The following is an 8,100-nucleotide window of genomic DNA, read 5'->3' on the forward strand; positions in this document are numbered from 1 at the left end:
GAAGCAGACGGTAGTTAGCTTTACACGCAAATGCTACACAGGCAGTCCTGTTTTCTCACAAATCTGTGACAAGACACAATCATCACATGGTTTTATTCTCCTGGCCTGATTCTCAGCATAACAGCTGCTAATAGATGTGGATCTCAGTCCTGTGTTTTCATGCATTTTGTCCCAGGAGACACACGCTGGGCTTGCACTTTCCCTGTTTTTAATGATGAATAGGAATGAGAGGGTAAAGAGGTAAAAAAAAAAACTCAGAATGTTATTGTGCAAGACAGACTAATAAAGTATATTTTCAAGGAAGTGAGTCACACATTGCATATTCTCGTCTTGATATGGCCGTTAGCCTCACACTGTAATGACCAGGCTTTCTTTTATAACGCCTGGCATTATCAAACCCATTCATTATTCATGAAGTTATATATCTGCTATTATGAATAATCCAGAAGACACAGCATAACTGTTGCAGAAAAGTATAAAAAACAACAATGCTGCCATTGACAGTTAATATACGAGCGTATGTAAAGAAACCCTACACTGTGCTGCAACTTTCTCGGGGGATTTAATTTACAATTGCCAACATTCAATTACACTCTCTGATTCAAAATGAGATTAAATGAAAACAAACAGTATAATTATAATCATTATCAAACTTACTTCGCAGTTTTTAAAATAAGTGGTTTAAGAATAAATGCTTTTAATTCATTGTTGTTTTACATAGCCCCCTTCTCATCCAGGGGTACTTGTACCCCAGGGGCTACTTCTTCTGCCACTGCCAGGGGGTGACTTTGAAGATTTAATTGCATGAAAAAGAATTAGCAAGCAAGCAAATGGAGACGTCTGAAGAGTTAGCGAAAAGAAATGAATAAATGGCTGAAATAGATACAGGTAATGGATAAAGATAGAGTGAGAAATGTAATGGATGAACAAAAATAAGTCAAAGTAATAGAAAATGGTTCCAGCTTCTGCCACCTGGACAATGACTGCAACTTGACTACACAATATGCTTTTGTATTGTTACATATAAAAGTGTTAAATTCCATCCAGTTTGAATTAAATTAACACATTTTAAATATGCTGAAGGGGTGAGTTCATGCAATAGAGGGACGTCTGGAAAACAGGTTGGAGACCAGTGCTCTACAATATCTAATTTACATGAGCTGACATTCCTGTGCAGCAATAAAGGAGCGTTTTCTTGGTGATTTAGCAAACAAGTCCTCAGACTTATGATAAGAAGCAATTGGGATGGGAATGTTCACTTGGTGGCTCTGCTAGAATTTGGATAAAAGAACTTGCAGGCTTTCAGCAAACACACTTATTCAGGTGCACCTCTGCTACTTTTTTTTGGCCCACTTTCCTCCATTCTGTGGATATATTTGTCTGGGTGAAAAGTGGGCCAGAACCTTCCCATGAGCCTCCACATGCAGACAGGAATGAGATTTATTACCCAGAATGCCCCACAGGGGAGCACTGTCCCCTGCCCTGTCTAGGCAGAATCGATGAAACATGGAGGGGAGAGGAGAGGAGTAGAAAAGAGCAAGAGGAAGAGGAGAGGGAACAGCTATTTTGGATCGCAGCACACCCGGGAGATAGAGGGAACATTTCAAAAAGAAAAGAAAATGCAGAGAAAAGGAGGAAAGGGCCAAGCAAGAGGGCAGAAGGTCCTCGAGTTCTTTCAGACTTACAGCTACATGAAATACAGAGAAGCCATACCTGTTGTTTTCACCGTTTTTAAAGTTTCAGCCCTGAGCATGAAGTCACTCCTACTCACCCCCCCACTCACAAGTTGCACATGCAGAACAGTGAGCAGCTCAGCCAAGGAAAGTTTCATTTTAACTGGCTATAATCAATATGTATATATTAACAATGCATGAACACGTGTGTGTGAAAGGGGTCGATTGGTGTGATGAATCCACAGAGAATTACAGCCTGACTCTGCAGCTCAATAGAAAAATTAAAGCGTCTTCATGCTCGTTGGTTTGGTTTTCTGGCCCACAGCTGTACTGCTTTGGTTCACTCTCAGTGTTTTCATAGCATTGTTCACCAGGCAGCTTTTTTCAGTGGTGAAGCTCTTAAAGCCCACAGCTGAGGCAGAAATTAGCAACTAGCTGGTGATTAATAACAAGATATTTCCCTCAGGAGTTGGTAGAGACCAAAAACACAGCTAGAAGGCAAGTAAATATTGAACTTCCATTCATCAGGTGATAAGACACATAACTCCAAATGATTCACAAGTTGTATCTACAGGCCCCAAGTGGCCCAAATCAGTTATTGCTGGTTTGAAGAATAATCTGAGAGCAGAGAAAAAGACTGTTAAAAAGGACTTTTGTTGCTTTAAGACTAGAGAGTGAGTGGCCAGTCGCAAGTCAGCAGAAGGCGCTGCTTCCCGAATTTTGCTGGACATGAATAAGACCAGCTCACCAACAACTTGGCGAGCGGCAAGCTCACAGAGAACTTTTAATTTAAGGGTTTCTACTGCGGGTTAGTGTTCATTAGTTTCAGCTTCAGCAAGTTGTCTTCTGTTTTGTCATCACATTTATCAAGTAGAAGTGCAATTAGCCCGAGTGCTAAGATAATGTAGCCTAAGATGTTCCCGTTTGGACTGAGGATGGTAGAAACACATATAATATTGTTCAACATATAATAGTATCACACAGTTCATAGATTGTTGTTTGATATTAATGTTTATGGAGGCAGCATGTAAGTTAAACCTGTGCAGAAAGATAATACAGTTCAAAGGAAGCTGCATTGAGGAGACTGACCAGTGATAAAAGTTGCAGTGCATGTTATTTAGTACCTGTATATGACCAATATTCTGGTAAAAGTCCCATCACTGCATGTGGGTCATCTGCCCTTAGTGAGTAAATAAAGAGCCTCTCATTGCACCAAGGCCTGTTTACTGGAACCGCTCTCTATAAAGGTTCTGACCAGACTCTCCGCAGCGGTCTGGCAGATCCAATCAGCACACAACACATTCACTACTTTCACAAAGCCGGAGAGCGATTTTGTGTGCCACAAGCAAGACGAGCAAAAATGATTCCATCCATCTTGTCCTCTGTTATTGAACCACTGTGCCACACCACGGCCGAGCCTTTTCAAGTCACACGTTAAGTGTCACAACAACATATGGATCCTCAATGATTCTCAATCATGTCAGCTATATCACATGTTGCTGTTTGGTCATAAATCCTGACACTTGAGCTTTTCTCAGGCTTCAGTTTAACGATCATCCTCTCATCCATCAGTTATTGATAATCTATCAGCAGACTCCACAGTGCAATTTACTGCGGTGTCACAAAAGCAATTTACAGACAGGCACCAAACCACTGAACTCTTCAAAGGCCTCTTTTTTAACAATGTTTATTTTTCTAGTAACTACTTGTGGCGTTTAAAAATCTACACGCACTGCCGGCTTTCCACAAACTATATGTCAACATACTTATAATAATACCCTGATAAGTTTACAGCGCCTATTGTGGACGCACAAAGGCAGCTCGTCTCAATGTGACTTCCAGCCACTGTTGACACAACTCATTGACAGCTTCTCAGAGATGGTGAAAGCGGCTCCCGGCTCCTCTGTTTGTTCCTGTCATCTCCCATAGACTCATTCAACAACCACTCAGAGTCCTCACAAGCCGCTGTACCAAACAGCAGTGACAGATGGTTAGCACGTGTTTGTGTACATACAGCACATATGTAGGTCAGGTACACCGCGGTCGCCGGTTGCCATGGCAACTGGGTATCAAACATGACTGCAATCTCGCGGAGAAATCGACTTGTGGCCGAGCTCCTGCTCTCACACCTCTCATCCCCTCTCAGCAGTTAACCCTTTCGTATTATCCCGCAGATTATGTGGGGATGCTGAGCGGAGAAAGTTGACGGCGTCAAAACATGCTGCTGATGAGAAGGGAGATGAAGCATCACTTTAGATCAATAATCCAACACACATCTGGCCCGCCAGAAGCACACTGGCGTTGCCTTTGCTGCCATTAACCTAAATGTGCTGTAGAAAATCCTAATTCCACACCATGACCTGGAATATCATCTCCACCTCACCTCACACTTGGCGCCTGTCACGGATCTGCTCGCGAGCGCCTGTACATGACCTTGGGGATTCACAGGGAACACAAAGGGATTCTCCCTGCCTGTCTGTGCCTGTCTCCCTTCATCACACACACACATTATCCACACACACACACACACACACTCACAATCATGCACTCTGTATGGTAAGTGCACGTGATTGGATGCAGTGAGCTGGTTATGCATGTTGCATGCTGATGAGGTTCTTTGGGCGCTTTCTTGAAAAAAAAAGAAAAGAGAGAGAAGCGGTAGAAAGCTTCCTCTGTGCCTGCAAGACAGAGAGGAAGGAAAGGGGAGAGGGGAGGTGGGGGGTTGGAGAAAACAGACCTTCCCACATTATTCATCAAAGTCAAACCCTGCCCTCACCTCCTGGTTAGCCCATGCACGTGCGCCCAATCAGGTATCGACACACATCGGAGCAAATATTTCTACACAGTCGCACGTGGCTCCCTGTGATGCATTGCCGCCCTTTCTCGTCACACAATGCACAGTCAGTGCACCTTTGAGAACTGTAGTGTACCAACTCTCCTGTTAACATGGCCTCTCCCTCCACCGCATTGTCCCGTGCCTTCCCGCAAGTGTGTATACAGAAACCAGCTTTGTCTTCACAGCGTCCCAGTTTTTATGTCTGTCCAGACTAATGAGGTGAAAAATTAGCTTGAGGCACACCAGGGAAGCTTTTAGGGTCAGCAGCATGCAAAGCGGTTTTTTGGTGTGAGATAGCTGCAGATAGGGCACAGCTTATTTATACACAGGACGAACAAAAGATCACACAAAAGGCCATTGATGACGTCTGTAATGTCAGGCCGGGTTGCCGAGGCCCAGGTCATCCAAGGAAGCAGGAAAACAGCAAAATATTCTATGTTTGTACTTATTAACAAACCCCATGAACAGAACAAAACCAACAATTCATTGATCCTACTAACAAGTATTTTCTGTGTAGCTAAACCCTGATATTGGTTATTTCTTTGTCCCATAGACTTCCAGTGTTGTCAATTCAAAACACATGAATTTGCCGCACTGTTGGACTGGGTGACAACTTCCTCAATCACATTGAAATGGGCACTGTAGTTCTCTTTGAGGCAGTCCCACAGGTCTGCTGCTTCTGTTGCTGTAGGTTCTCACTAGTGCACGAAATGTGTGTTAATCCGCTGCTGAAAATAGTCCCCAGTTTGAGCTGCGTTTGCTAGAAACTACAGTGCCCGGATGCTTCCTGAAGCAGTATTTGTTTTAGTACTAAAGACATGTCTTTAGGACGGATAAATGGGCTTTGAGTGAGTGTCACAGAAATATCATTGTCTTGTTCTTCTTATGGGATTTGTTGACAATACAAGGAAGTAGCGTAAATGCTAACCTTATATTTTAATTCCTGAGGCCTTCAGGAGAATGGATGCCATCGGCGAGCTGAACTGTGTACATCTATAGCAGGCCCTGAGCTTTTTGCTGTCAGTTAGAAACACTGCCCTTTTTAAATGTTACCTATTGACGAACCAGCTCGACATCTAAAATGACAAAGGTTTTAGAAAAACAACCTGAGACGAACCGCTGAAGGAAATGTGCTATTGTTCAAATAAAAGAGACCAAAAATGAAGCGACAAGCTCTCAAGTGTGGCCGCAGCGGTTTGTGTTCTGCATTTGTATTGAATGAAAAAGTCCATATTTTCCTGAGGTTAATCATTCTGCATCCAAGCAGAACTTCACGCCCCAGTGTGGGTGGAAATATTCTAATATTGCAATAGTGCAGTGTGATATGCCCAGATTTTGGGCTGCAGGTGGTCTTTCATGTGGAGTCTGGGGTAGGATGCGGTTTTATTTGACCGCACCCGCTCCACTATTTGATCTGTCTAGAAGTTGGTCCCATATTCCCAGTGGGTGAAAATATCCTCCCAAGCCTGCCACTGCTGCTCCTGAAATTCATCTGATGATTGAGTCAGAGGCGATGCTGGCTGTCTTCACTTCCGACAAAATGAATCACATCACATCCAGTCGCTGTCACACTCTGCACTGCAATCAAACAGGTGACATGACAGCACATTTCGTCTGATGTGAAATGCGCATCCTGCTGTTTTTTGCACCGCTGGCATGCAGTTTTGTCTTCCTTTGAGTGGCGTTGTAGGATAGGCTAAACCAAAGAAAACAGGGCAAGGGTCTGTTAAGGCACCAGAAACTGAACCGTCATTAACCCCTATCTGCATGAAGTGCTATCAGTTCACTTAATGTATTAGACTGAATTGGTATAATAAAGCGATGTCACTGATGATTAATAGTCTGCCAAATGAGATTAAATTCACCTTCTCCTCAGTTACATATAAATATTAAATGAAACTCCACTTGACTCACTAATGATTCCTGTGGATGGATGAGCCTGTATTAAACTTTAAAATTAATGAAGTTGTTCTCCTATGTTGCCCTGAGTTTACCGCCTTTCCACACTATCTGCCGGGAAGAGTATTTTCCACCACATGCTGGGACGAGCGATGAATCAGATGCAACAACATCTAAGTGGTGAGTCATCAAAACAAACCAGCCAAATGAATTAGATGTACCTTGTCAATGGGTTGTTGACTCTTGAAGAGCGAGGAGCGTTTTGACAGGAATTCAATTGAGATGTACAGATACCTGCTCGCACTGCACAGCCGGCCTCGTGCACTCACTGTACACAAAATGTGTGCATCATTAACATTTCAGCTGACCTTTTTTCTGTGACAGAGTGTACCAAACAGCACCACACAAACACCGGCGAGCGCCACACATTCACCAGAATACGAGAGAAAGAGCTTCCTGTACAGGCAGAAACGCTTATCAACACTTTCACCTCAGGGAATTTCACCTAATGGAGATTTTTGTGTTATTTTCCCCAGCTGACAATTTAATGTTGACCACAAGCCACAGATAAAAGATACCCTCGTGCTTATAGGGCCATCTTGTGGTGTTAAGAGGCGCTGCAGTCAAAGTCAAGTCAATACAGGCTGTATTGCTTTGCATTGAAAAAACAGCAGTTAGGCTGATAATGATGAAGCAAAATAACACATGCGCCAGTTTTCAAAATGGGCTCAAGATGAAATCTGCATGTCATGAAGAACACAAAATCTGACACATCTTATCTGTGATGCACCTCAATTTCCGCCGTCCCCACTTGCCTTCTGAGACATCCATACCATCCATACCATGATGGTATATAAGATGAGAAGCGTTAATGACTGCAGACTTGAACTGCAAGGCTGAAACCTGCAAATTTAAAAGCTCCTTTACACACAACCACACACTCAAATGCAACAATAGTATGTTTGACATAAGAAGTAATGAAAACCAAAAGAAAAAGCATGTAAAAAGCTATGTAGAAACATGATTACAAACTTGAAAATGCTAAAGCTTGATTCATTAAAGAGGTCTGTAAATGTAAAACAATCCTACTGTAGTCAGATTAACTTCCTCAGGCAGGCGGTGATAAAACACTGCAGACATCAGGGTACCATCTGCTCAAAAGGTCACAGAAATATCTCACTGCTCGACCAATCCCGGCTTTCACAGCGATCAGAAAAACCTCAAAATCCTTTCAAACAGTCTATATAAAGATGTCACAGGAAACACATGCCCTCTTGTCTTTGATATTAGTAGTCTGTGCTATTAATAACCCCTGACATGGACTAGAAAGCTTTTTCATGCACATGAAGGTCCGAGTGAAACATTTTCAGTTCCTTTCACAAAGCAGCTCACGTCCCCTCTTTATAGTGACCAAGAAACTTTATCTCTCACAGCGTTTGAATACTGATCTTAATTCAGTTATCTGAATGAACAATCACCCGTGGAAAATATACTTCAATAAGCACGAGAAATGAGTGAAAACCTCACCTCATTCACTTTTAATGCATCAGCACAGACTTTATAATGTGAGCTCAAATCCAAGAATAATGAATTTTACAAAAAGGAACAAGATGCACAGAATGTAAAGTTTAATAGATTACCTTAGTTTAAAGTAATTTGTATGTTAATTACTGGCAATTCAACAGAACCAAA

This window comes from Chaetodon trifascialis, chromosome 21 (genome assembly GCF_039877785.1).
Source record: "Chaetodon trifascialis isolate fChaTrf1 chromosome 21, fChaTrf1.hap1, whole genome shotgun sequence".
In the NCBI taxonomy this organism is placed as follows: domain Eukaryota; kingdom Metazoa; phylum Chordata; class Actinopteri; order Chaetodontiformes; family Chaetodontidae; genus Chaetodon; species Chaetodon trifascialis.